This window comes from Pinus tabuliformis, chromosome 8, assembly GCF_031772625.1.
Source record: "Pinus tabuliformis cultivar Carrire ecotype Pingquan chromosome 8, CPIR1, whole genome shotgun sequence".
NCBI classification, from domain to species: domain Eukaryota; kingdom Viridiplantae; phylum Streptophyta; class Pinopsida; order Pinales; family Pinaceae; genus Pinus; species Pinus tabuliformis.
In genome coordinates, this window is record NC_142294.1 from 528,883,982 (window position 1) to 528,908,735 (window position 24,754).

Here is a 24,754-nt window from a genome sequence, read left to right on the forward strand (position 1 = left end):
TCAGTTAAGGACTAATTCTCATCAACTCCATTGTGAAACAAGGCGCTGGAAAAGGCCAGAGGAAGCATGGGAAGAAAGAATATGCATTTTTTGTTCTTCCAGAAAAGTGGAAACAAAAAAACATTTCATTTTAGAATGTGAGGCTTTGAAAGACAACAAGGAAAGTTATGCAAATATGCTGGCAGCTAGCTCTTGGTATAATCTATTTAGCGAGGGGTTTGTCGAGAAGCTGGGAGCATTTATTTTGAAGCTTCACAGAAAAGGGTCGAATACATCAAGCAGATGAAGAAGCAATCTGTCCCATAAGCTATCTTTAGCCTCGTGGATGTTAAAATTCTTTCTTTCTTCTTTCTTTCTTTCACTCTCAATAACAAGACTCTAAGCCATTACATTAAAGTTCCTCGTGTCATTTGTTGGAATTGAATTTGGGTAGGGAGGATGTCATCATTTCTTCCATCCATCTAAAATAAAGCATACATATTTATTACCAAAATACTAAATTTTTAAATTTATTTTTATATGGATGGTATTTAAATAAATTTATTTATAAATAATTTAATTGATATTTAATCTTATAATATTAATGAATTTAAATAATTTAATCATAAATACATATAAATAATTAAACTATTAAAATATTAATAATATATATGAGAAATAGTAATCAAACTATTTAAATCAATGTAGATTTGTCTTAAATCGTGATTTACCAAGTTTTGAAAGGGATTATGTCTGGAGTTAAAGATGGATCTAAGCTACTCTTTATTTCATAATGGATTTTCTCAAACCCTTAAATAGTCTTAATCATAACAAATTTTATGGACAAATACCATAAGCTATGCAAGACCATGGGTTTGTAATATAATTATTATTTTTTAATTTTTATATTCACTTAGTCACATTATATAACACCTTAAGTAGTGTTCTACAACATCGTTGTCATATTAGACTATAGAGCATAGATGCAATAAAACTAATATCTTAGTTATAAATATTAAGTATTAATAGTCATGATTATACAAAGTTTTAACATATTGTCTGTTAAGTTTATGATTAGAAAGAATAATTGATATCCTCTTCAACCATATTCATGTTATTCATGTTTGAAAATAACATAATAAACTTTGATATAATGATTTCAAATCTTGTTATTAACATCAAGGACCAAAACACATATAAAAATATTTTCCACAAAACAAACAAATTTAATATATATTTTTCCCCACAGAAAAATCACAATTTTATTCAAAAAAACAAAATTACATTTTGCATATGTTAAAAAGCATTCGAGCGGAGCCTTACCTTGTACCCAAAAAAGAAAATGCAAAAAGAAAGAACACTAAACTATTCTTTTCTACTCTTCTTTTTCTCCACTTTTCGCCAACCACAAGAGTTGGGAGTGGAAGATATAATGGCCATTTGATTCTCTTCTACATTTACAGAAGTTTCTTTATCAGAGTCTGAGCTCTCTGATGCATGAATTCTTTTGGTGCCACTCACTTCCTTTTCAGAAATAACCTTTTCATTTTGCTATTGATGAGTTGTAGTCGTTGTTACTTTGGAAGAAATTGGAACCATCAGAACTACCTACTCCACCCCTCTCTTCTCTATAATTTCTTGGGAATTTTGTTCAACAATATTTGTAGTATTATTTGGGGTTTCTTCTTCCTTTGCTTCAACATCTTGTGAATATGAGAACTGCCATCCCTTTGGATTTTGGGCTTGTCTCTTTTTTCTTTTGGGGTCTTTCTTTGCCCGAGGACATGAGTTTTGAAGATGTCCAGTTTGAAGACAAATACGACATCTAAACGCAATATTTTCAAAATATAGACATTAAAACCACTGCAAATTATTATGAATCAAAATAATGTGATCAGGTAAACCTTTACTAAGGTCCACCTCTACACAAATCCTGGAAAAAGTAAAAATTCCTTTTGTGACTCTATCCACATCCACCTTTAAGAACTTTCCCAAAGAATTGTCGATTCCTTCTAACACTTTGTGATGCCAAAAATGCAGGGGAAGATTATGTAACTTTACCCACACCGACATTTGGATACCACCATGGTATTTGCATCAAAGCACAGAAAGCATGGGGTCATAAAAAGACCTGCACTACCCCAAAACCATGGCCCCTCTCTTAATATGTAATCCAAATATCTGGATGTATCAAAATTGACAATAAAAAATCCCTCGAGCATAGGTGAATACCACAATTTTCAATCCAAGTGGAAAAGATCTAGTGATGTAAATCCTCCTTGGGCAAGAAAACATTAAATTTGCATATGACTGCTTTGGAATAAAATTCATAGTGAAGCTCATTTTACCTCTGGCAGGTTTATTGTCAAAGCTGGTACTTGATTCATTTGTTGCACAATGTAGGGACGAAGAATATTGGGGAGGTGATCAATAGTTTTGTGCGTTTCAACCCCTTCCTTTTATCACATCGTTGAAAGAGACTGGAACTTTAGGGTTACTAGATCCAAGACATCCTCAGGTTTAATATGATGGATGAGTCACATTTAATGTCGTAATATTGTAGCTTGGAGTCATCCTGCATTGATTTCCTTGCATAGATCAGACTTTGATATTTTGCTGGATCCCCAACTTTTCTTGAATCTTTTGCTTTAAATATTTCACTAGATCTCTAGCCCAAACCCTTATGATGATGAATTTCCCAACAAGGGATTTAACAAAAAAATGGGAAAATTTCTTTCACTGTCAGCTCTGGGTTTTGGCAGTCAATTTCTCTTCCTACAACCTCAGATCCAGGCACTATAAGGTTGAAAGGATCCATTGATCCACCTAGGCAACTGTTGGAATTTCGCCTCCCTATATTCACTTCTGCCGCCAATCTCCAAATGATAACATGATGTATTTTCCATGAATCCTTGTCTACCCTTCAATTCCAAGGAAAAAAGGAGGCCTAGACATCTGCTAACAGGATCCACTTTGGACATGACATAGTAACCTATCTTCGACATAAAATCTCGCCTATTGTCTCCTAAGAAAAGTTGAAAACTATAAGAAGACACAATGATAATCGAAAATCCGTCGGTGTGAGAGCATGATCTATCACACTGGAGATATGCACGCCGCCTAAGACCCTTCTCTCCTTAAGTTGATTATACCCACTATAGAAGGAATTTGTAGAAGAAAGACGAATTTGGTGTTTTGTGCGAGAAATCCAACGCACGAGGAAGACCTTCCACCATCTTCGATCTAGAACTAAGATCCAAAAAAATAAGTCATCGTATGAAGTGAAAGAAGGCAAAATCTCTATAACAATAAAAACTACACAACAAAAAACCGTAACCCTCATCAATCCATCTTTTCCCCTTGAGATTCCAAATCACTTAAATAGATTATTAATTTTATATAAAATATTTTCTAAACAAACTAATATATATATATATATATATATATATATATATATATATATATATATAACTTTCAAAATTTTAGCTATCAAAAAATATTTCTAACTTCAAAAACTTTAATATATATATAACACTAAACTTACTATGTCGGTTATATATCTATATGAAAACTTACTATGTCGGTTCAAAATTTTACATAATGAAAAGGAATATTTCAAATTTCGAGAGGATACACTCCATTCGTATCTATCGAGACAGTTTAAGCCATGTACCGAGAAAGTTCAAACAGATAGTAATATATCACATGAAACCTACAAGGTTGGAAACTGTATTCAAAGCCTTGTTCGACAGAAATTTGATCGAAAACAACTAAGTGAAAGTTACGTGAATACCATTGTTTGGCTCGTGCGAAAGGATTTAACACTCAGATCTGTGGGAAAGAGAGCAAGAACTGCACAGGATGAGGATGAGGATGAGGATGAGATACGCCAGTAAGGGTCATGTGGAATTGGTAGAAGTTATTAGGCAAGGATGAGTGTTATCAGAAATAGATAAATTGGCCACTCTGCTTTTTTGTGTTTCTGTTTCCATTTGTGTGTTTTTTTGGATCTTTTTGCTGTTACCAAAAATATTTATCTGCCAGCCATTCCAGTCGAGTCCATCTCTTTCATACAGACCGACAGATAAACAGTGGGTATGAAATTGGAAGATTCTCGGGTCAGATGGATCAATTATGGACGAGTCCTTTGCACATTATTAGGAAGGTTGGTCCATTGAGAGGTAACGGCAACAGCCGGTGATGACATACACAGTGCATGGGAGAGCATTCTCAATTTTCACTCAAACTTGACACAGTGAAAGCAAGGATCATTGATTTCCTGAAAGTGATCAGAACTGCATTGATTGATTGCTGCGGGGTAAGAATTGATCCTTTTGTTGCCATTTGTGTTTAGCATCTTGATAGTTGTCATTTCAATAAAATCACTCTATTAGCATTTATGGAATCTGTGATTTTCTCTGTTTGTAGTGTTTCTTCACTGCTGACCACAAGAGAGTGTGTCATTGTTGAGAAGGAAGCCCCAGCTATGGACTACTGAAAAACATATCAAGACTGGTGTGCCTTCCATATGGTGCCCTCTTCTGAAAGTAGGTTTAAACTTGATATTATTTATAGTTCGATATTTTACTGTTTAGAGCATTACATTTCCGCTTATTGGGCATTTGATTAACTATTCGAGTCAATTTAAAGGAAATTTGTCTATTTAAGTCCCATGCATTCTTAGCAACCTAGCTTTTTCTGGAGAGTAGAAGTTCATTCAAAGAGTTGAGGAGAAAAACTGTTATTCACCTTCTAGAAATAAAAAGTGCTTGACTTACACGGTTCTTTGTACACCAAGCACAAGCCCCTGCTCTGCTACCTTCAGGCAAGCAAATAAAGAAGCGTCATGGTTTGGGAGATCATATTTCTGCCTTCCCATTGTGTGCTAATTGCTAAAGATCGTTCGAAGATTAGGAGATATTGCAGTCATCTGCTGTCTTTCTTTATGTTTTTTGACAGTATAGTTTTGACGAATATTAAGCACCATGCAGTAAGCCAATCATTGGCTTACTGCCTTTCCATCTTGTCCATTGGATGAGAATAATGTAATATTCAATGGATAGGATGTAAAGGCCTTATTGTTTGCCATATAGTTTTGGCTTAGCAAACAAGTAATGTTCACCTCAGTTCATTAGGACAGGATTTGTTTAGTAAGAATCATTCAATCAGGTAGAATCCAATTGAATGGGAGAATGTACCCTTCTAGGATATAGACTTTTACTACCATGTAACATCACTTTTAACCTAAGAAACTGGATTCATCCAAATCCCCTATCGTGTCCCAAATCCCACAAATCGGACACGATTAGCTAGGTGTCCCAATGAGCATGTCTGACATGTCTTGGAGGGTGGGATTCGAGGGACATGTGAATCCCGACAATGTGTCCTGATTTCGGGACACGTGTCCCCTAAAAAAGTGTGTCATGCAGCTAATAAATCCCGATTTGGACTCATTTGGCACTCATTCTTGAGTGTGTCTTCTGTTGTGAGTGTGCGGGAGCTTGTAGCAAAGGGTTTGAGAGCATTTTGGACGTGATTCAAGTGATAGGTAAGTGCATTTTGTTTCTATTTTTTTGCATTTTAATTACAGCGGTTTGAATGTGCATTTTTTTTACAAGTTTGTGCATTTTTTCTTTATTTTTTTCTAGCATTCATGGCTCAATCAAGGGCAATAGGGAAGGGGTAAAGGAAGGGGAAGAATGTCCCCATTGGTGATGCCTCCCCTGTTCCAATTTCATTAGGGTCTATAAGTGTTCCCTCTATTGGAAGTGGGGCTGCAATAACAGAGTCAAATGTTGAGGGCAAAATGAATTTAGAAAGACAACAGGCTCAGGAAAACAAATATCCCTTATGGAAGTATGTCACAAGAGAACAAGGGCTAGGCAACAAGTTGAAGGGAGGAGGCAATGTTGCTTGGAAATGAAACTATTGCAACAATCATTTCAAGAGTACTTATTACCGTGTGAAAGGTCATTTGTTGGCTTTACTAGGCTGTGGAATTGGAACATGTACACAAGTGTATTTAGCTAAGAGGAAAGAAATGGAAAAAGAGGCCAATGTTGGTGTGGCAAGGGTGGCTACATCATCTAAGAAAAACAAGAATGATGATCCCCTTCCATTCTTAAGGAAAAGCAGCAATACATTTCCATTTGAGAGTTTTGGTAGGGGTGTGGGTCAAGCAACAAAAAGAAAGGAAGTAGCACTTGCCCAATGGATAAGATTTTTCAGAAAAAGAAACAGGAAGAGCTTGATCTCACCATTGCATTCTTTTTCTATCAGAACTTCATATCCTTTAATGTTGCAAACTCACCTTTATTTCTTGAGATGTGCCGAGCTCTAAGTCAAGGGGGCTCTATCAAGGTATGTGCCTCTTGGGTGAGAGAAACTTAGAAACACATTGTTGACTAAGGCAAAGAAAGAGGTGGACAAAATGCTTGAGCCTATTAAATCAGCATGGCCAACATCTGAGGTTAGTATTGTTTCTGATTGATGGATAGATCCAACACGCCACCCACTCATCAATTTCATGGTGTCTTCCTTGAATGGACCGGTTTTCTTGAAATCAATTGATGCACTTGGACAATACAAAGATGCACAATATATTGGTGAGTTGTTCATTAAAGTTATTGAAGATGTAGGTGTTGATTCTTGTGTGCAAATCATTACAAATAATGCACCTGTTTGCAAGGCTGCTGGCATGATTGTGGAAGCTAAATATCCACAAGTATTTTGGACACCTTGCATTGTCCATTCCTTGAATTTAGCACTTAAATATATTGCTTCTGATGTGCCTTGGATTGGAAGTATTATTGAGGATGCATGACATATCTGCAACTTTGTACAAAATCATACAAATGCCCTCACAATCTACAAGGAGTACACCAATCTATCATTGTTGAAGATTGCAAATACATGGTTTGCCTCTTCATTCATCATGTTGAAGAGGTTGAGGGAGGTCAAGACTGCTCTTGGGGCCATGGTTATATAAGAGTTTTGGTCTTTTTGGAGAAAGACAAATCAAGCAGCCTCAAAAAGAGTCAAGGACACAATGTTAGATGATGCTTGGTGGGCGAGGGTGTGGACCCTATCATTGCTTTGCTATGATTTGCAAATACAGACCAACCCATCTGATGAGCCCCAAAAATGGATAAATATTTGGGCTCATTCAACCTCCTAATTCGACTTAATCCACCATTCTCATTAGTTTATTGCATGTTTTTGATTATATTTATGCTAATAGAGTGAATTGGGTTAGTCATTATGCCAACAAGTCTAATGTGTGCTTTGTGTAGCCTTTTTGGTGAATTTGGAGACAAAGTCAATGGTTGAAATGAGCACTTGGCAGCCAAATTCGTGGAGAGTATTTTTAGGAAGGTGTTCCCTTCATTTATGGGCCCTTACCTCGAATTCTCCACCATCAGCTCGGACTTCAAGGGCCACCAAATCAATTAGCACAAGGGCAGCCAAGCAAGTCAAGTAGGACTGCTGTTAACTACAAGTTTTGGGCAGCCGAGCCCCTAAAGTTTAGGAGGATTGTTGGGGTCCTCAATTTGTATAAATAAGAAGGCTTAGGGCCTCATTGGGGGTTAGCTAGTAGTTGGCCAATGGTTAGTCATTTTGTAGGCAGAAGTTAGCTAGTTTGTATTTCGATTTTTAGGCAATAGATTAGCTTTGCTTTCAGCTCATTTTCAAGTTCTCCTTGTGGACAGTTTTGATGTAACTCTTCTTTTCTTGCTCAATAAAGATGAATCCAGCTTTGCACCAGCTCTAAATCTCTCTTAGGAGGCTGTAGCTCTTGGGGTTGGGCCCATCTCAAGTGCCCAGTACCTCCTTTGTTTATATTTATGTGTTTTTGTTGCATTCTTAGAATAAAATCTGCTATTTAGATTTAAATATTGTGTTGTTATTTAGGTTGCTTTCGATGATTAAAAAGGTTCTTCATGTTCAGATTTACTTGATAGGTTAATCACAGGGAATATATTCAGAAAAAGGCTACCAAGTACTTTGGATCTCACCTCCCCTTCAGTGGAATCATGAGTTGGGACCAATGTAACCTTGCTGCCCACAAAAACACATTCTTTGCTTCACCATGCAATTATTAGTGTTCGAATCTCATTTGCAGAACTTGATATCAGTTTTGGATGCATGTTTAGGTTTATGATTGCTTAGTTGCATAGTTGTTTCACATGGTTTCCTTGCAAATAAACTTCTGTTCATTTCCTTTTGCTGTTAGGTCAGATTAGAGTGAAGTAACTAGGTCATAGGTTTTATAAGTGTTTGTTTGTTTAGTTTGAAAAACCACTTGCAGAGTACCTGTTATCCTTCCTTACCTGCCCATACTCCATCCAACCTACCTGCTTCACCCTTCACTTAGAACCCTTACCTTACATTTGCCTCATTCGCTTACTTTGCCATGATTCCCATATTCTTGTGCAACATCGTTTCATCCCTCCTTGAACAGATCTCACCATCTACGCCACTCCTCAACTCCATCCTCCAAGTCTTGAACTCCCCTACACCCCTATTTCACCTCCATACTCATTCCTCCACCTTTTTTCCTCCATCCATGCTTCAAAACCCCATTTCTGAACATCCTGTAGAAAAATTACAGAACATCCTGTAGAAATCCTAAACATCCTGTAGAACCCCTGCGGACTTCCTGTAGAAGCTCACGAATGAGGTTTCTTGATAGCCAAACTCTGTGAAACTCTCTGGAAGGGTGTTGGGGACTCCTTAGACCCTCTCTGAACCTTCCCGACCTCTTCCAAGCTTTTCTCCTCCTTGATCCACCTCTGCACAGTAAAAAATAGTTAAAAGCACATGCATGATAATTCCAACAACTTAATCAAAAATACAAAAAGATGTTTTCTTCAGATAGAGGTAGTCTAGACACATGTATTTTACCTTCATAGAAGTAATGGCATCTCTTTCAGTAGTTTGCATGCTCTCCTTTGCGTCAGTAGGACTAGCTGGTAGAATTAGGGTTTGCTAGGGTTTGCGTTTCTTTTTGGCTTTCAGTTTCTTTTTGCAATTAGATTAGCTTCGTTCGAGTTAGCTTTCATCCATCAATTAAAAAGCTTCTTCTAAGAGCTCATAGAAGTTGGCTTAAGCTCCTAGTGGACTTGTGCCAGCTGACCAAGTGACAGCTGCGGCAAGAGCTAGTACTTGTGCATACAGCACCGTCGCTTCCAAGTTTGTTATGAACTACCGGGTTGATAAAATTAAAGAAGGGAGTTCCAGGAGTTGTAGCATTATTACTACAATACTGGAGCCCACCACCATCCTTGGAGAGGTTTATGAGGGATGTGATTCCATGATTGAGTTTGTGATGACCATTATTTTACAGAGTGATTGCCATGAGTATGAGACATCATCAGAGGCCTTCTTCACCACCATACAGGATATTCTTCTTAGTAGATGGGACAAGAATTGCACACTTTTGCATTGTTTGGCTCACTCATTGAACCTAAAATACTATAGTCATGAGTGGCTGTATGGTGGACCTTCTCGTAGATTCCCTCCTCACATGGATGGTGAAATTTCACAGGGGAGGAAGGATGCACTGAGGCAGATTTTTTAGGATAGAGCATCCCTCAATGAGGTGGAGGATGCCTTTGTGGAGTTTTCCACTAGCATTGGGCGATTTGCAAGCTATGATGTGATTAGAGACAGGGGGGCTAAGAAGCCCTATTCTTGGTGGGAAACTCATGGGGCAACAAGCCCTCCTCTACAACAGTTAGCCATGAGGCTCCTCTCTTAGGTGACTTCATCCTCTTGTTGCGAGAGGAATTGGAGCACATATGGGAATTTGTATAGTGTCAAGAAGAGCAGGCTTGAGCAGTCTAGGGCAGAGACAATGGTGTATGTGCACACCAACCTTCGTCTTATTTACAGGCAGAGGGATGAGTGGTTGAAGGGAAAGACAAAGATGTGGGATGTCTTTCCTGATGATATGGGTTTGGACAACAATGTTGAGTTGGCATTGGCCAACTTGGATCTTAATGACCTAGTGCTAGAGCCTGTCACTTTTGATGATGGTGATACTGTTGAGGGGTCATCCTCCACAACAACAAATGTAGAGATGACATTGGATACAAAGGAGGAGGATGTAGCGGAGGAGAGCAGTGGTGCCCATGACAATGATGCTGATTGATGACTCATGAGTCATGAGCTACCTACTACCTTGAGGCTTGTAGTTGTTTTGTATTTGTTATTTCTATTCGCCATTGGCACTGCTACTACCTATGTAACACATTTTGATTTTGATGCCTTAATGAGAAAATTGCAGTTTCTTGTCTTTCTCCTATTGGATCATTGATGAATCTGTCACAATTGTATATGTATGCATAATGTTACTTTTTAAAACTTACAAATTTTAAATTTACAATGTAGAACCTAGATCTATGTCTGAATTTGTATCATGGATGAGAATTTGTGTAAGAAATATCTATTTAATATTAATTTTTAATATATATCTATATATATATATATATATATATATATATAACGTGTCCTAACATGTCTTGTGCCGGGGGGTCAACGTGCTTGTGTCAGACACTCGAATTTTCATGTCCTGCGTGTCCTGTGTTCTTGTGTCGGTGACTTAGCTCTTAACTAGTGTGTTTTTCCTTTTACTTTTTTTTGTCATTGACATGCTTTGAGAGGTCCTTTGTGTGGGATGTTTTGCTCCTTTTTCCTTGGAATACATGCAAAGGGTCATAAGGCCATTTGTCATTTTCATAGGCAAATGCCTTTCCTTTCAATGGTCCAACAGTGCTATGTGGCACCACATCATGTGAAGGGTTTTCTTCTAAATGTATGTAAGCTCCTCCGTTAGGGTTTCCTATTATCTTCAACATGCTTTAGCAATCTCCTTGAAGAGGGTTTTCAACTCTGATGCTTATTGATGCCTTTTCTTGCCTTGTATCATGCTTTGGAGCCCAAACAAGTTAGGGCATTCAACTCCTTAGATTATGTTTGACCCTAAGCTCACGATGAAGTTTGAACCATGCCCTGGATATCTACTATGGCAGGTTTATGTTATAGTGCTCCCTACATCAATCACCAATGTGATATTGGAAAAGGCTCCATCAAAATCTAGCTATTATTGAACTCCAAGGGTCTTGTTCTATGCTTGGTGAGAGAAGCAAGGCTCATGAAAATGCAAAATGAACCATTCATTTTCAAAGGGGGTAACACATTGTAAATATTCCTAGTGTGGAGCCCCAGGCTGCTAGTGAATGCTTATGAGTCTTAGCGATGGGCTAGGATTATGGTGTGGTTGTTATGTTTGCCATGGTATGGTTATGTTATGTAAAAACATGTGTAAAAAGGAAATTTAGTGATATAATATCCACCAAAAAGGTTGCTTTAGTAAGCAACAAGGCATTAATGATATCAGAAGAGAGGAAGAGGAAAGGATGTTGGAAATATTGAGAGGGTGGTGAATCAATATTTCTTATCAATTAGTAACTTATTAAACTTTTCAGAGCATTAATTAATCTTCAAAATCAAACATAAGTCAACAATACATAGAATCAACAGATAAAAGACAGCAAAATTTTTAGGTGGAAACTCTTTTGGGAGAAAAACCACCGAATGCTTCTCTAATAATTTATGAGTACATCAAATGCTTCAACTCCAACTGAAAAGGGAAGCCCCAACTCCCTAGTACTCTAGAAAAGCATTCAATTTTCCAGCTCCAAGTGGAAGGATGCTCCAATGCACTAGTTTTATCAGTTGTTGCTGAAAGGATGCTCCAACACGCTTGCAAGCTCCAACTTGCCCTAGCACCACATTACCACCATGAGTATTTTCAGGCTCCAACCTGAAAGTGACTTCAACCACTTGCCTAGCACCACCCAACCACCTTGAAAATGATAATAGATCAGACCAACTATTGTGGGCTCCTATACTAGGGACAATGATCCACTTACAAGATATTTGTGGGCTCCTGTACCAAGGACAGTGACCCACTTACAAGATATTCAATTAGCCCTTACTGCTAATGGCACCCTTACAGAAATGACGAAACCCTTATTACAAATGAAAACCTAACGAAACCCTTACTGCAAAATTCAAACTGATGACTAAGTGACTCTTTCTATCAACCTGCTGTAAAATAATGATGACAATGAAGTGTTTGAACAAATGTACCTTGATACAGTGAATGCCAAGAATGATGAGACTGTCTTTATTTAGATAAAACCTTTATTTTTAGAGTATGATGTGTCACTGAAACTCTTCTACTAAACTCTCTTCAATTGAGTAATAACTTCAAGACTGCTGCTGAATCATGTGGCACTTACTTCAGAACCCTTACTGTAATTTTCCTCAGATGCACAGTAAGATGACAGGACTGCTGCAATGACAATGAGGCACAAAACCCTTTATTGCGAGACCGAATGAATGCTTCTGGATAATTAGATGCTTTCCAAATATGCTGACATCAGTCAGTGAATCTGCTTATAAAACCCTGGATACAAACCAGGATGCAAACTGATGACAAAGTGCATATTCCATATTTTTTTAATAATTGCAAAATGGTGACACAACATAAGCATTGAATACTGACTTCATGCTGAATAAAATGTTATGCCATTGTAGTTTGCACAATACATCAGTCCCTTCGTAACTTGGAAACCCTTGTTCATTTATGGCACCGATGATTTGTGCACAGGGGTACCCAAATCACCAAGACAAGAACTGAAGGGGCAAGTCGTCATATACCATAGCTCTAAGCATAGAGATCAGATCTTAGTAACTTGGTTACCTGCGTTAGGTTACTCCTTTGGATTTAACTCTTTTCATAGGGCTGAATACTTCCTCAGGTCTATAATGATAAAAGGTCCCAATCAAGCGATGCTGTTTTGCAAGAAACTTGCAACAAGGAGATATGTTGAGACATTAATGAATGCAAGAGTTAGTTTACTTGTCAACAAGACCGCAGGGCTTATAGACAGGCCAAGAACCACTTAAACCACAAGTTATAACTTCCAGAAATGAGACTGCACAGTGATTTGAAAATTGGATCTTAAAACAACCAATGCATTGTCACAGGATCTGTGCACAAGGCCACAATAGATTTATGAATGCAGGACTGATTTGATTCCATGCATTAGCAACCTATTAAATTTCAAATCTTCACTGAATTGATTAACATATTTGCTTTAGGATTACAGGTCGCAACTTTCAGAGATTGGGCCATATGGTATTGTCCACAACAAGAGATTAGACTGCTTAGTATATTGTTCGGAAGCCTGCCATAGAAGTTTATTCTCTTAGACAATAAGGCCGCAGAGGAGATGCATTCAAGAGATGCTCTGAATTTCACAAAGCTGATGTCTTGAGAGACCTCCGAACTGCACAGAATGCTAATGAATGAAAATTCCAAGTCACAGGTACTCTCAGATTTATTCCATGATGGAGGCCGAAAGTTAGATGTATATCTCGCCGACCTTTTCACAGAATATAATATCAAGTTAGATGTTTTTCTCAATGTTGCACAAAGCGGGGACGAAATGGGGACGTTTTTTGGAAGCAGGGACGTGGAAGCGTCATTTTCCAAAAATCTAGGAAGCGAAGCATCTACTATATATATATATATATATAATATTTTTTTTTGCATTTATACTCAAAACAAACATCCCAAATACCAAATTAGTTGTAGAAGACATGAAAACATGCATATTTTTGCATAAATCAAGATAGATATGGAATCCATGATTCCATTGTAGTTACTAGTATGTACATCAATGATTAATTATTTGAACATCAACCATCCATATTCTAGCAATTAAAAACATACATCAAATTTTTAAGCATATTATAAAACATAAAACATTTAAGCATATTATAAAACATAGAGCATATTATGATTTATCTAGCGAGCAACTGTCAACATTTGTCATGTCCAAAATTCAAATAATAATGTTTACAAAATAGGTCACTTGGTCACTGCCAAGACAAAAAGGTTCAAATTCACAAGCTTACAAGTCTAATGATTAATCTATGACAAAAGTAGTAAATTGTGAATATATCTACTAATCTCTCCTCCTTCCACCACAAAGAGAACGTGGCGGCAGGCCTCCACATGATGGCAATGAAGAAGATGGTGCCTGTGGAAGTTGTGGCACTGAAACTAATGAAGACGAACCCCCTGCTGTTGGTGTTGAACCATGGAACCTAGGAACCAAGGGACCAGATGGGGGTGGCATCTCAACACGATCATCATCATCCTGGAATCGCTCAAAAAGTTCATACAAAAAAAACTAGTTAACAAAAAAAATTAAAAACATGAATTAGAGAAATGCTTTATAAGCAAAATTCATACCACAATGGACATACCTGGATAAGAGCATCCTCTAATTGCTCTAATCACAACACTCCATCCTCCAAATTGGGCTCCTCTGGATTCCTGTCCCAAATCTTGATGTCTTTATTATTCTTTGCATCATCACATTAATGGGACAATAATCACAAGTTGTAATGAACATAAACCAAGCTCTCTGCCTGGTCTAAACTCAACCTGTTCCTTTTAACACTGTGGATGAAAGAATAAGAGCTCCAACACCTCTCTGCAGAAGAAGTGTTTACCACCTGTGATAGCACCCACAATGCCAAAGTCTGTAGAAGTGGAGTAGCCCCTCCATGCATGTTCCACCACTCAAGAGAAGAAAAAGTCTCTCGATCTCTAATTGCATGCATGCTCCCAAATGGACCAGTGTTAAGTGTATAGTTGCTCAACTGTCTCCGTACCATGGCAGCCTCCTCCTCATCAGGGACTAATTTACTCAATGCAATCATATATTTTTTGTGAACCTCTTGATCTTGGTGTGGTTTTCTCCTGCTTCCTCCCCCAGGTGCTGGTGTTGAAAGCCATGATGGATGATAGTATTTAGGTGTCAAAACATATGCTAATGCATGCAATGGAACATTTAGCGTTTCTCATCGGCTTTCCACCTCTGCACGAATATAATTGTACAAGGTGATATCTCTAGGCTCAACAATGTCTTTAATCTGCCCCAACATGCTATCCATTTGCTCATACACCTCCCCAATTATTGGTCGATCTAAATCTCCAAACTTGATCATGTAATAAATTGGTTTGGTGAATTGCAAAACATAGTTAACCTGTGACCAAAAGTACATGTCAAGATTAGTGTCCTTGGCTGCATTAGCACCATTTCTATTAGTGCTAATTTCATCCCATGTTTCAGCACACACCATATTAGTTAAAGCTTGTCTCACCTTCACTAGCCACCTAAAGGTGAGGTAATAGTTGGTAAATCTTGCCTTTGCAAGTTTAAGCAACTTCAACTTGGAGTAAGTGCCATAGAAGTAGTTTACCCTTGTATGCCCTGTGATGAATTTAATGAGTTGCTTCCCTCTCCTGTAAAGCTCATTAATCCACCCACATTCTTTATGCTTCACAATATCATGCATCAAAAGGTTCAATGTGTGAACCAGGCACCCAGACCAAAAGATGTGTGGATGAGTACGCTCAATAATTTTTCCTGCTGCCTTACAATTTGCTGCATTATCTATGATCACTTGAACCACATTATTCGGACCAACATCTTTGATTGATTGCAATAGGAGATCTGCAATGTTTTGGGAAGATGCACTGATGGAGGAGTCATGACATGTAATAAATACTGCACCACTAGCAGAAACACCAAGAACATTTATCAAATGTTGGTTTCTAATATTTGTCCACCCATCTGATACAATGGATACCCCACAATCTACCCACTCATTTGTAAAACGTGTCAAAGCTCTTTGAACCTTTGCTTTTTCTCTTTCTAATAACACTGTTCTAGATTTTTCATAGTTGCGGGACTTGTATCCTTTTGGGGCTTCATTAATGGCCTTTACCATTTCATGCCAATAGGGAGAGCGAAGCACATTGAATGGTACGCTGCAAGCACAAAGAAATCGGACTATCTTTCCATCCACATCATCCCTCCTAGCAACATTAAGGAAATCCCCTATTGTTCTTTTACCTCCAGAGCTTCCAGAAGTACCATGAGGAGATGAGCTACCAAATCTAGAGGTTGCACTTGATTCATAATGAGTTTTTTGTTTCTTGCTTTTTGTTGTGCAACCTCCTCTATTTGGATGTATTTTCTTCTTTGTTTAGCTAAAATGTTTTGGCAAATTTGTATCCCCACAACACCCTTTTTATCATCACTGTCCATCACCCCACAAAGATGCCTCCTCACACGGGTATATGAACCACTAAATGGTTTTCCTCCATGACAACCATGAGGGCACAAAAATTTGTAGCTTCCACCACCCTTTCCCCCTTCAAGTTTGGTCACATAGTTGCACAAGGGTGTTAATGCAGCTTTCCCATCTAGTGTTTTAGTTTCCCCTTCAGGTTCAACTTCATCCTCTTCCTCTTCAAACCCTTACTCCTCATCACACATTGGGTCACTCATATTGGGACCACTATCCTCTTGTGCTTCTTCCCTTCTATTCTTACTCCCCCTTGCCATCATTAAAACCAAAAGTGGAAGGATACATAGAAGCCAAAAGAACACCATCTTGGAATATGGATATAGGTGGTGGACAACCGGCAATTAAATGAGCAAGTAGAAACAATGGGAAAGAGTAGGAGAGGGAGGAGAAAAAAAAGATGTCAAAAAAATAAGGGGGTTTGGGTTTGCACTTACCTCTTTAGCTCTTGTAGATGGAAGTCCTCCAAGCGCCTCCTCCTTCACTCCTCCAAGCTCTCCTCTCTTCTCTTCTCCAAGCTCTCATAAACTCAAAGTGAAAAAATGAGAGATGAATGGGGGGTTAAATCTCTTCATTCCTCACCTTAACCTAAGGTGGACCTACCCCCAACAAAGCAAAATGCCAAAAATAAAAATAAAAATTAAAAAAACAACGCTTTTTTTTAGCCACGCGGCGGAAACAGAGGAAGTTGTATGGAATCACTCGCGATCCGTACGCTTCGTACTCTGAAGCGTGACGTTTCATATGGCCGAAGCGTCGTACGAAGCGCGTTTTGGAAAAACCGAAACGTGTTTCGGTCACACACTTCCGAAATTTCCAGGAAGCATGTTTATCAGCGTTTCGGTTTTTCCGAAACGCGCTACGTACGACGTTTCCCCCACGCATCCGTACGGATCGCGAATCGTGGTTTTGATATGGGGGGACGTTTCTTGCAACACTGGTATTTCTCCACGACCTTTTCACATAATATAATATCAACCTGCAACCAGAACAAATCCCTTGATCCAAACTCTTCAAAATCCTTCCAGATTAGGCAACTTGCTTGATTTTTCTATCTCCCATAGGGCCGAGAATATTTCAGACAAAAAATCACTTCATAGGATATGCGTTAGATCCATGCTCTAATGGTTAGATCTATGTGGAGGGAATTGAATGTTGAATTTCAAATTCTTGGAACAAAAACCCTTGATACCTTAGGCCAAATTTTTAATTCAATATTAGATGCGCTCAACAAGAGATCTTTGCCAAAAATATTTAATTTATTCTTAATAATAAGATGCCACATCAACCATTTGTTGGGGTTTTTGCCTAGAAGTTGGGGGCTTCATCTTCAAACAAGAATATCTCTCAAACCATGAGGGCTCTTGTGGCGTGCCACATACCACTCGAATTGAGTCAACAAGGACAATCCAACTAAGCTGGTCCAAACACGAAGAACTGTGATTTTCCATGTTATTTTGGTCAACAAAGTTGGGGCATCTTCTGGTGCTGCTTGGGTTGACATCAATGACAACCACATGTCAACAAAGGAGACGTGTGGGAGATTTGATCTTGACACTTGTACTCAGGGAAGTATTACGTTTTAGCCCATGCTTCCTTGCAAAGCTTTCCCATCTATTTGACCTGAGTGGTCCCATTGATGTTTTCCCATGCTTCTTGGGGGAAGACACATACTCTCTATGTAAGTGGGAAGTATATCTTGTGCAAATTCTTGGGAGGCTTCATCATTATCATTCATTATTTCTCCAATGAGCATTACTATCCCATGCTTTTGATTTTTTCTACTTTTGGGTTTATCGGAAATTGGTTTGAATCCTAGGGTTTTAATCATTAATATGTTGGCAAATGGAAAGAAAGTGTTATTTACTTGTGGCTGGTAAGTGCCAATCAAAGTTGGATATTTGTTATGAGAATGTGAGAGGAATGAGATGGTTTTGAGGGAAAACCATGGCTGGAATGTCCACAATAATGCCCCATTAAACCTACAACCTTTTTGTTGTTGCTCATGGATAGTTTTCGATCCAAGTTTTTTTTCTTTCAAGATATTCCTAAAAGGAACTAATAATTTTAAACTCTTTTTGTCCACATTAAAGAGGATTGCAAGGGAAGAAGATCCTTAAGGCACTATTCAATAGAGAAAGGGAATATCTTTACATTGTGTAGGGTAGTGGAAAATTGATGGTTGGATGACAACCTAGAGTATTTAGTGTGAAAATTTGGAATCCCGAATCCTATTGCAGCAACTGGGAATTACTCTCCTAATTGTTAATTAATTTTAACAATTTATTTACTGTTTCCTACAACAAATACTGAATAACTCACACTGCAACCTACACAAATAAAACTGCAGAAGAATAAACACTGGAAGAAATGCTAGCGTACACATAAATTTACACAATTATTTTTGGATCAATGTCCCCAAAAAACTTAACTTGGGAAAATTGGTGCAACAATGAGGGTTTTATTTATTATGCATCAGTGAAATTTGAGTACATCTATGGATGCCCAACTGACAATCCAAACAACAAGAAAATTTGAGTAAAATATTGAAGGGAGTTACCCTTTTCCCACAGGAAATCTTTGGCACCAACTTTCTCTATCAAAACTCCGCCTCCTAGAGCACTGCGTCAACTTCTGTGCTGCTTGTTGAGAAATCTAGGTATGAATAGTTAAAAGATTTCTCTACTTGATAATTGCTTGTGATATACTTTTACTTCTTAGCTTATAATCTTTTCTTCGTTATGTTATTATTGTGTTCTTTTCATTAAGACAATTACCAAATTCCAATATGTACAATAAAAGACAAGTGACATTGTATGTAAGCTTGTTAGCCAGGGAAAAAAACCTCTCACCTCTTGAGAGGAAAAACCGATAAAAAATTCTTCTTCTAGATCTTCAATTGATGAGTACCGAGACCATGTCAAAGACCCTTGACTCTAGTATCCTCCCAGGAACCTTGTCACTAACCTTGATGCTTTGCCTCTTCCCTTCCTCGATTTTCTTCTTGATGTCGAACTGCTCTCCTTGGCTTCCTTTAGAGAAACTCGGTCTCTATCCTTCACACTGCTTCTTCTCAGCTTCCCCTAGAGAATTTCGGTCTCTAGTCTCTAGCTCGGTCACCCAGAACAAGTACCCTAGAAGAACCCTTCCTTCGCTATCTCCAGAAGAAACTTCTCCTTTGCTGACCCCAGAAGAAACTCTCCTTCGCTAACCCAGAAGAATCTCTCCTTCGCTGACCTAGAAGAAAATCTCCTTCGCTTACCTAGAAGAAACTCTCCTTCGCTGACCTAGAAGAAACTCTCCTTCGTTATGCGCAGAAGAATCCTTCCTTTGTTATCCCTTCTTCGCACTTTTGCTTGGAGCCTCTTCTTTGCACTTGTACTAGACCTCTTCTTCGTACTTTTGCTTGACCTCTTCTTCATACTTCGGCTTGACCGAATGCTTGTCGAGTTGCTTGCCTCTAAGTGAGGCCGAGTGTGGCTATATATACCAATGTTGCAGTAATCGTTATCGGGATATTATCGGCGATAGGAAAAAATTGGAAAAAATCGTAAAAATCAGAAAAAAATCGGTAAAAATCGGGAAAAAATCATAACATACAAAAATATTCATTTTTTTAAAAGTTTTTAATATCTAAAGCATCTACAACATAAAATAAATACATTGACACATAAATATGATAAAAGAACTAATATATAAGATGTGTAATATCATTTCTAGTGCTACATCACACATAACAGTGAATCATGTCCTGAATAGTAAATCCTGAATCCTGAGTCCCAACTTAGCCTCAAAATATTAATAAAAAATATAATAATATATCTCATATCATGAGTCATAATGTCATATACAATGAAATGAACCAAATAACTAAAGTCTAATACTACTGATTTCCTCTGCCCCTCTAGATGTAGATGCAGATGGAGTTGGAAGTGGACTCTGCTGTGCTCTAGAAGGTGAAGAACTAGGAGCTACAGGAGGTAGACCACGTCCTCTACTGGTGACAAGGGTAGCCTGGGTAGGTTGTGTCACCTCCTCCTCATAAAAAATTAGAGATTTTTTTTTTCCAAAAAATCGCGATTTTTTCAAGTTATCGCGATTTTTTCAAGTTATCGTGATTTTTTGTGAAAAATTCTTTGGCGTAAAAATCGGGCGATAATATCACCAAACTCAAAAAATCGCGATTTTCCGATATTATCGCGATAATATCGCGATTTTCGCAACACTGATATATACACTTCAACACATGTCCTTTAGGCCGACATGATCACTAGTGGTTAGGCCGACTTCTTCTAGCAAGGTCTTCCATTGTTGTAGGCCAACTTGAAGAGAATAAGTGACAAGGTCTTGGCTTTACATAAACATTTTTGGGCTTTTACAAAGTGTAACATGACTTCATTACATGACAATGACTCTAATATTTTATGATTAAATGATGAATAATTCCTGAAGACTCTCAATGGCAGTCTTGACTCAAAAATAAAATCTCTTGCTCATGAAACCCATGAAGCAAGCAATATAATAATTTTATTCTTCTTCTTTACATCTCATTACATGAAATCATAATTACATGTCATTATGAAGACCGAACCTAGTTACACTTTTCAACACTCCCTCTTAACTAGGGAGGTATTCATAATGGTACTTGGTCATTCTCAATCTGAAGAATTTCTCATAAGAAGAATTCAGCTTGGTAACTCATTTTCATAGCATCATATCAACCAGCATTGTCACATAGCAAGGTCTTGACTAACAACTCCATCTCTCCACAAGATTTGAGCTCAATGCTGGCAAGACCAATGATTTATAGACACTCTCGTCATTGTCTCTCTCAGAACATCCCCTACCCAGGTACTCAGGGTGTGTTCCATGAGGATTATTCTTATCTTGGACTCCCCAACCTTCAAAGGATATCAATCCTCCACAACTACTCTTCTTTTGGATGCCCTATCTCATCCTCAAAGAGTATCGAATGCCAAATAATTACCCAATCCTCCATTCTGTCTTCCCAGGTGAAGACCAGAATGACATGTCTATCTCTCCCTCTCAGATAGGGAGGACATATTCCAATAAAGGAATGTACTCATTCCTACAAAAGGAATGTACCTAAGCTCCCTCTTGGCTTAGGAATTTCCAAGTTTCTTCCAAGTAAGAAACTTCTTTTTAGGCTCCCTCTTAACTAGGGACCTACAACAACTCCTCATGTGGAGATCATGAAACAACCAACTACTTGAAGAGATCCTTCCTTTGATGTCATGAATTTATTCTTCATTATGGAGTCTTCATCTTTTGGGACTTCTTCATAGGGCACAAACCATCCATCACTTTCGTTCATGAGTTAGTCATGTCCTCATTCCTTTCATCAGAAAGTGATTCATCAATTTTTCCATCTGGCTTTGCTTCATGTCATGCTGCTTTCTTCATGCCATATTTTCTGAAAGGATCCTACATCCTTCTATATGGTTTTCCTGAAAGTCATCCACAAATCTTCCCTTTGGCAGCCCTATATAAGCCCATCCAGATTTTAGTTCAAAAATAATAAATGAACACTTAAATCAAATATTACCTTTGTGATGGTCTTTCATCATGACATCTTCCTGTAGGTATCAACATCTTGCATACATGTTGATACATTTCCCACATATATCCATTGTCAAGGGTCTCTATCTTTTTCCGACTTTCATCAGAGTCTTCATATCTTTCCGGGAGATATTCTAGTCAAATCTTCTTGGACTTCGGATGTTGAATGCCTTTTACCTTTGTTGCATATTTTATGATCTCTTCCTTTCTTTTCACACACTTCATTCCCAGGAGCTTCCAATCAAAGTTCCTTAATTGTAGTCAGCTTCCTCATGATTCATATGAGAACATATTATGTTGATTTCATCTAGTGCGACTTATGCTTTTCTGCAATCTTTCAGAGGAGGAGATCCCCTTTTTCTTTGATCATGTTTCCCAAGATGGAAATAGTGATCCATATTATCTGCAACCATATGACATGACTTTCATAATAATCTATGTAAGCATACATACCTCATCTTTCCTTTGGGTCATCCAGACTTCTTGTAACAACTTCCTTTGAATGAACGAGTTTTATCTTGCTTCATTGTTATGTCATCATACCATCATCCCTTGAATCCCATGAGTTGGAATTCCTGATGAAACACTTGCTTTCTTTCTAGATTAGTGAATCCTTTGATAAGATTCCATCAGAGAAACGTGAGGATCTTCCATATCCTTACCCAACAAATGTTTGCTTATTGACTATTGTATGATGATCCCAGTCGATGGTGATCTCTTCTTCTTTCTATAAGTATCACTTGAGATCTCAGTGAGGTTTCCAAGAGCTCTTACTCTTTGTAATCAATAAAATTTATTCTAGACATTCTTTCTACTTCCCATATCAAGAGCTCTTGCTTCTAATGCTTCTTTCACGATGCTATTTTCTAATTAGATGCATCATGTCTTATATACACTGCTTCATATCTATAAATTACAAGTGAAAAGTACCTTCTAACCTTCTAGTGAAGAAGATCATCTCAATCATAGTAGAGATCTTTTACTTCTTCCTTCTTAAGCTTCTTTGTCTCAGGTTCTTTCACTTCCTCGGTAATGTGGGCTTCTTCCCTATCCCTCTTGTCCTTATTACGTTTAGGACAATCTCTTCTATAGTGCCCAAGTTCCTGACATCCATAGCATCTTACCTTAGCCATGTTCTTCTTTTTCTTTTGAGGACCAAACTTTCCAAATTTCCCTTTTCTTCTTGCCATAACAACATATGCTTGATTCTGCTCATTTGGTCCAACATCAACCTTCGCCTTTAGTCTGATTTCTTCGATCTTACAAAGTGACCATAGATCTTGAAATGGAGTAGTCTCTTTCTTTCCATATAAACTTGAAGTGAAGTTACCCCATTCTTTCGGTAGTGCATTTAGTACCACTGTGGTCATCTCTCTATCAGACATGACTTCTCCTAGCTCTTGTAGTTGATCTCGAATTTTTGATATCCTCATGAAGTATGAGGCTATTCCATCTTCCTTGGACATATTTAGTTTGTAGATTTCTTGCCTTAATGAGATTACTTCTCTTGTAGTACTTACAAAAAACAACTCTACCAATTTGTCATATATAGCTTTTGTAGTCTCCAACTTTGATACATATGGGATTAGATAGTCTTTTATAGATTTTATAAGAATTCTTTGGGCTCTCACTTCTCGCTTCATGAATCTAGCATGTGCTTGAGTATCTTCTTTTGGAGGCTGGGTTATCGACCCCTTGATGTGATCCATGATCTCATTCTCAATAAGATTTAGGTCTATCCTTTTCTTCCATGCAAGAAAATTTGTAGCCCCAACAAATTTATTGCTTTCATTGCAAAAAGACATTTTGTTACTATCAGATATAGTCATATACTTACTTGATAAATCAATGCTTGCTTCCTCCTTAATCTTGATGTTGATAGAGGATTTGTTTCTTGAGAGATTGATGAGACAAAGCTTGTTTCATGATCCTTATTGAGTGTTTTAGTCTTCCTTCTTTCTTGAAGATGGTTGCAAGACTCTTGTTGGTGTATATTTCTTCGATTTAGGGTTTTGAAGATCTTGACCTTGGTAGCCTTTGAATTTGCTACGATCCTTCTTCTAGGCTTGATGTCTTCTTGAATGCCCCTTGTTGACTTCAACACCAAAGCTCTGATACCATGCTGAGAAATCTAGGGTATGAATAGTTAAAAGATTTCTCCTTGATAATTGCTTGTGATATACTTTTACTTCTTAGCTTATAGTCTTTTCTTTGTCACGTTATTATTGTGTTCTTTTCATCAAGACAATTACCAATATGCACAATAAAAGACAAGTGACACAGTATGTAGGCTAGTCAGCCAGGGCCAAAACCTCTCACCTCTTGAGAGGAAAACCCGATAAAAAATTATTCTTCTAGATCTTCAATTGATGAGTACCAAGACCATGTCAAAGACCCTTGACTCTAGTATCCTACCAAGAACTATAACGGCCCATCTAAACTGATCCACTATGTAAAATTTTAAAGTTTATGATAAAACAAATATGATGAATTTTAAATAATAAATATGTTAAGTTTTATAAATATAATTAAACTTTATAAACATATATAAATTAAATTTTATAAATTATATAATTAAACTTTATAAACTTATATAAATTAAATTTTATAAATTATATAATTAAACTTTATAAATTTATATAAATTAAAACTTTAAAACTAAACTATATGCTAAAAACCTAAAATCAAATAAAGGACCCTTTTAAAAGGGGGCGCTTACAATCAGCTAAACATTTATAGCAGAACGCATTTGACAGGAAAAGATCTGAGAGCATCAATGCGTGGAAGGCGTGTCGGGACAAGGGAAGGCGGTGGCTGCAGGTAGGAGGGCGGCCACCGCCAGGCCCGTAGATAAAACCGGAGGCCTGAACCGAGAGAAGGGGGGGGGGGAAACAAGAGAGGAGCAGAAAGAACCAGGAGCAGAAATTCACCAGGAGAAAACCAGGAGGAAGATAAT

General features: G+C 37.7%; 1 long non-coding RNA gene across 1 annotated transcript in view; it reads left to right on the forward strand.

Annotated features, from left to right (window-relative positions):
• The first annotated feature begins 3,593 nt into the window (after window positions 1-3,593).
• Window positions 3,594-24,754, forward strand: part of LOC149236483 (uncharacterized) — a 110,745-nt gene continuing 89,584 nt past the window's right edge. Inside the window, exons 1-2 of the long non-coding RNA XR_016246224.1 lie at window positions 3,594-4,297; window positions 4,408-4,526. This is a non-coding gene — a long non-coding RNA (uncharacterized LOC149236483). The remainder of the gene's footprint in view (window positions 4,298-4,407; window positions 4,527-24,754) is intronic.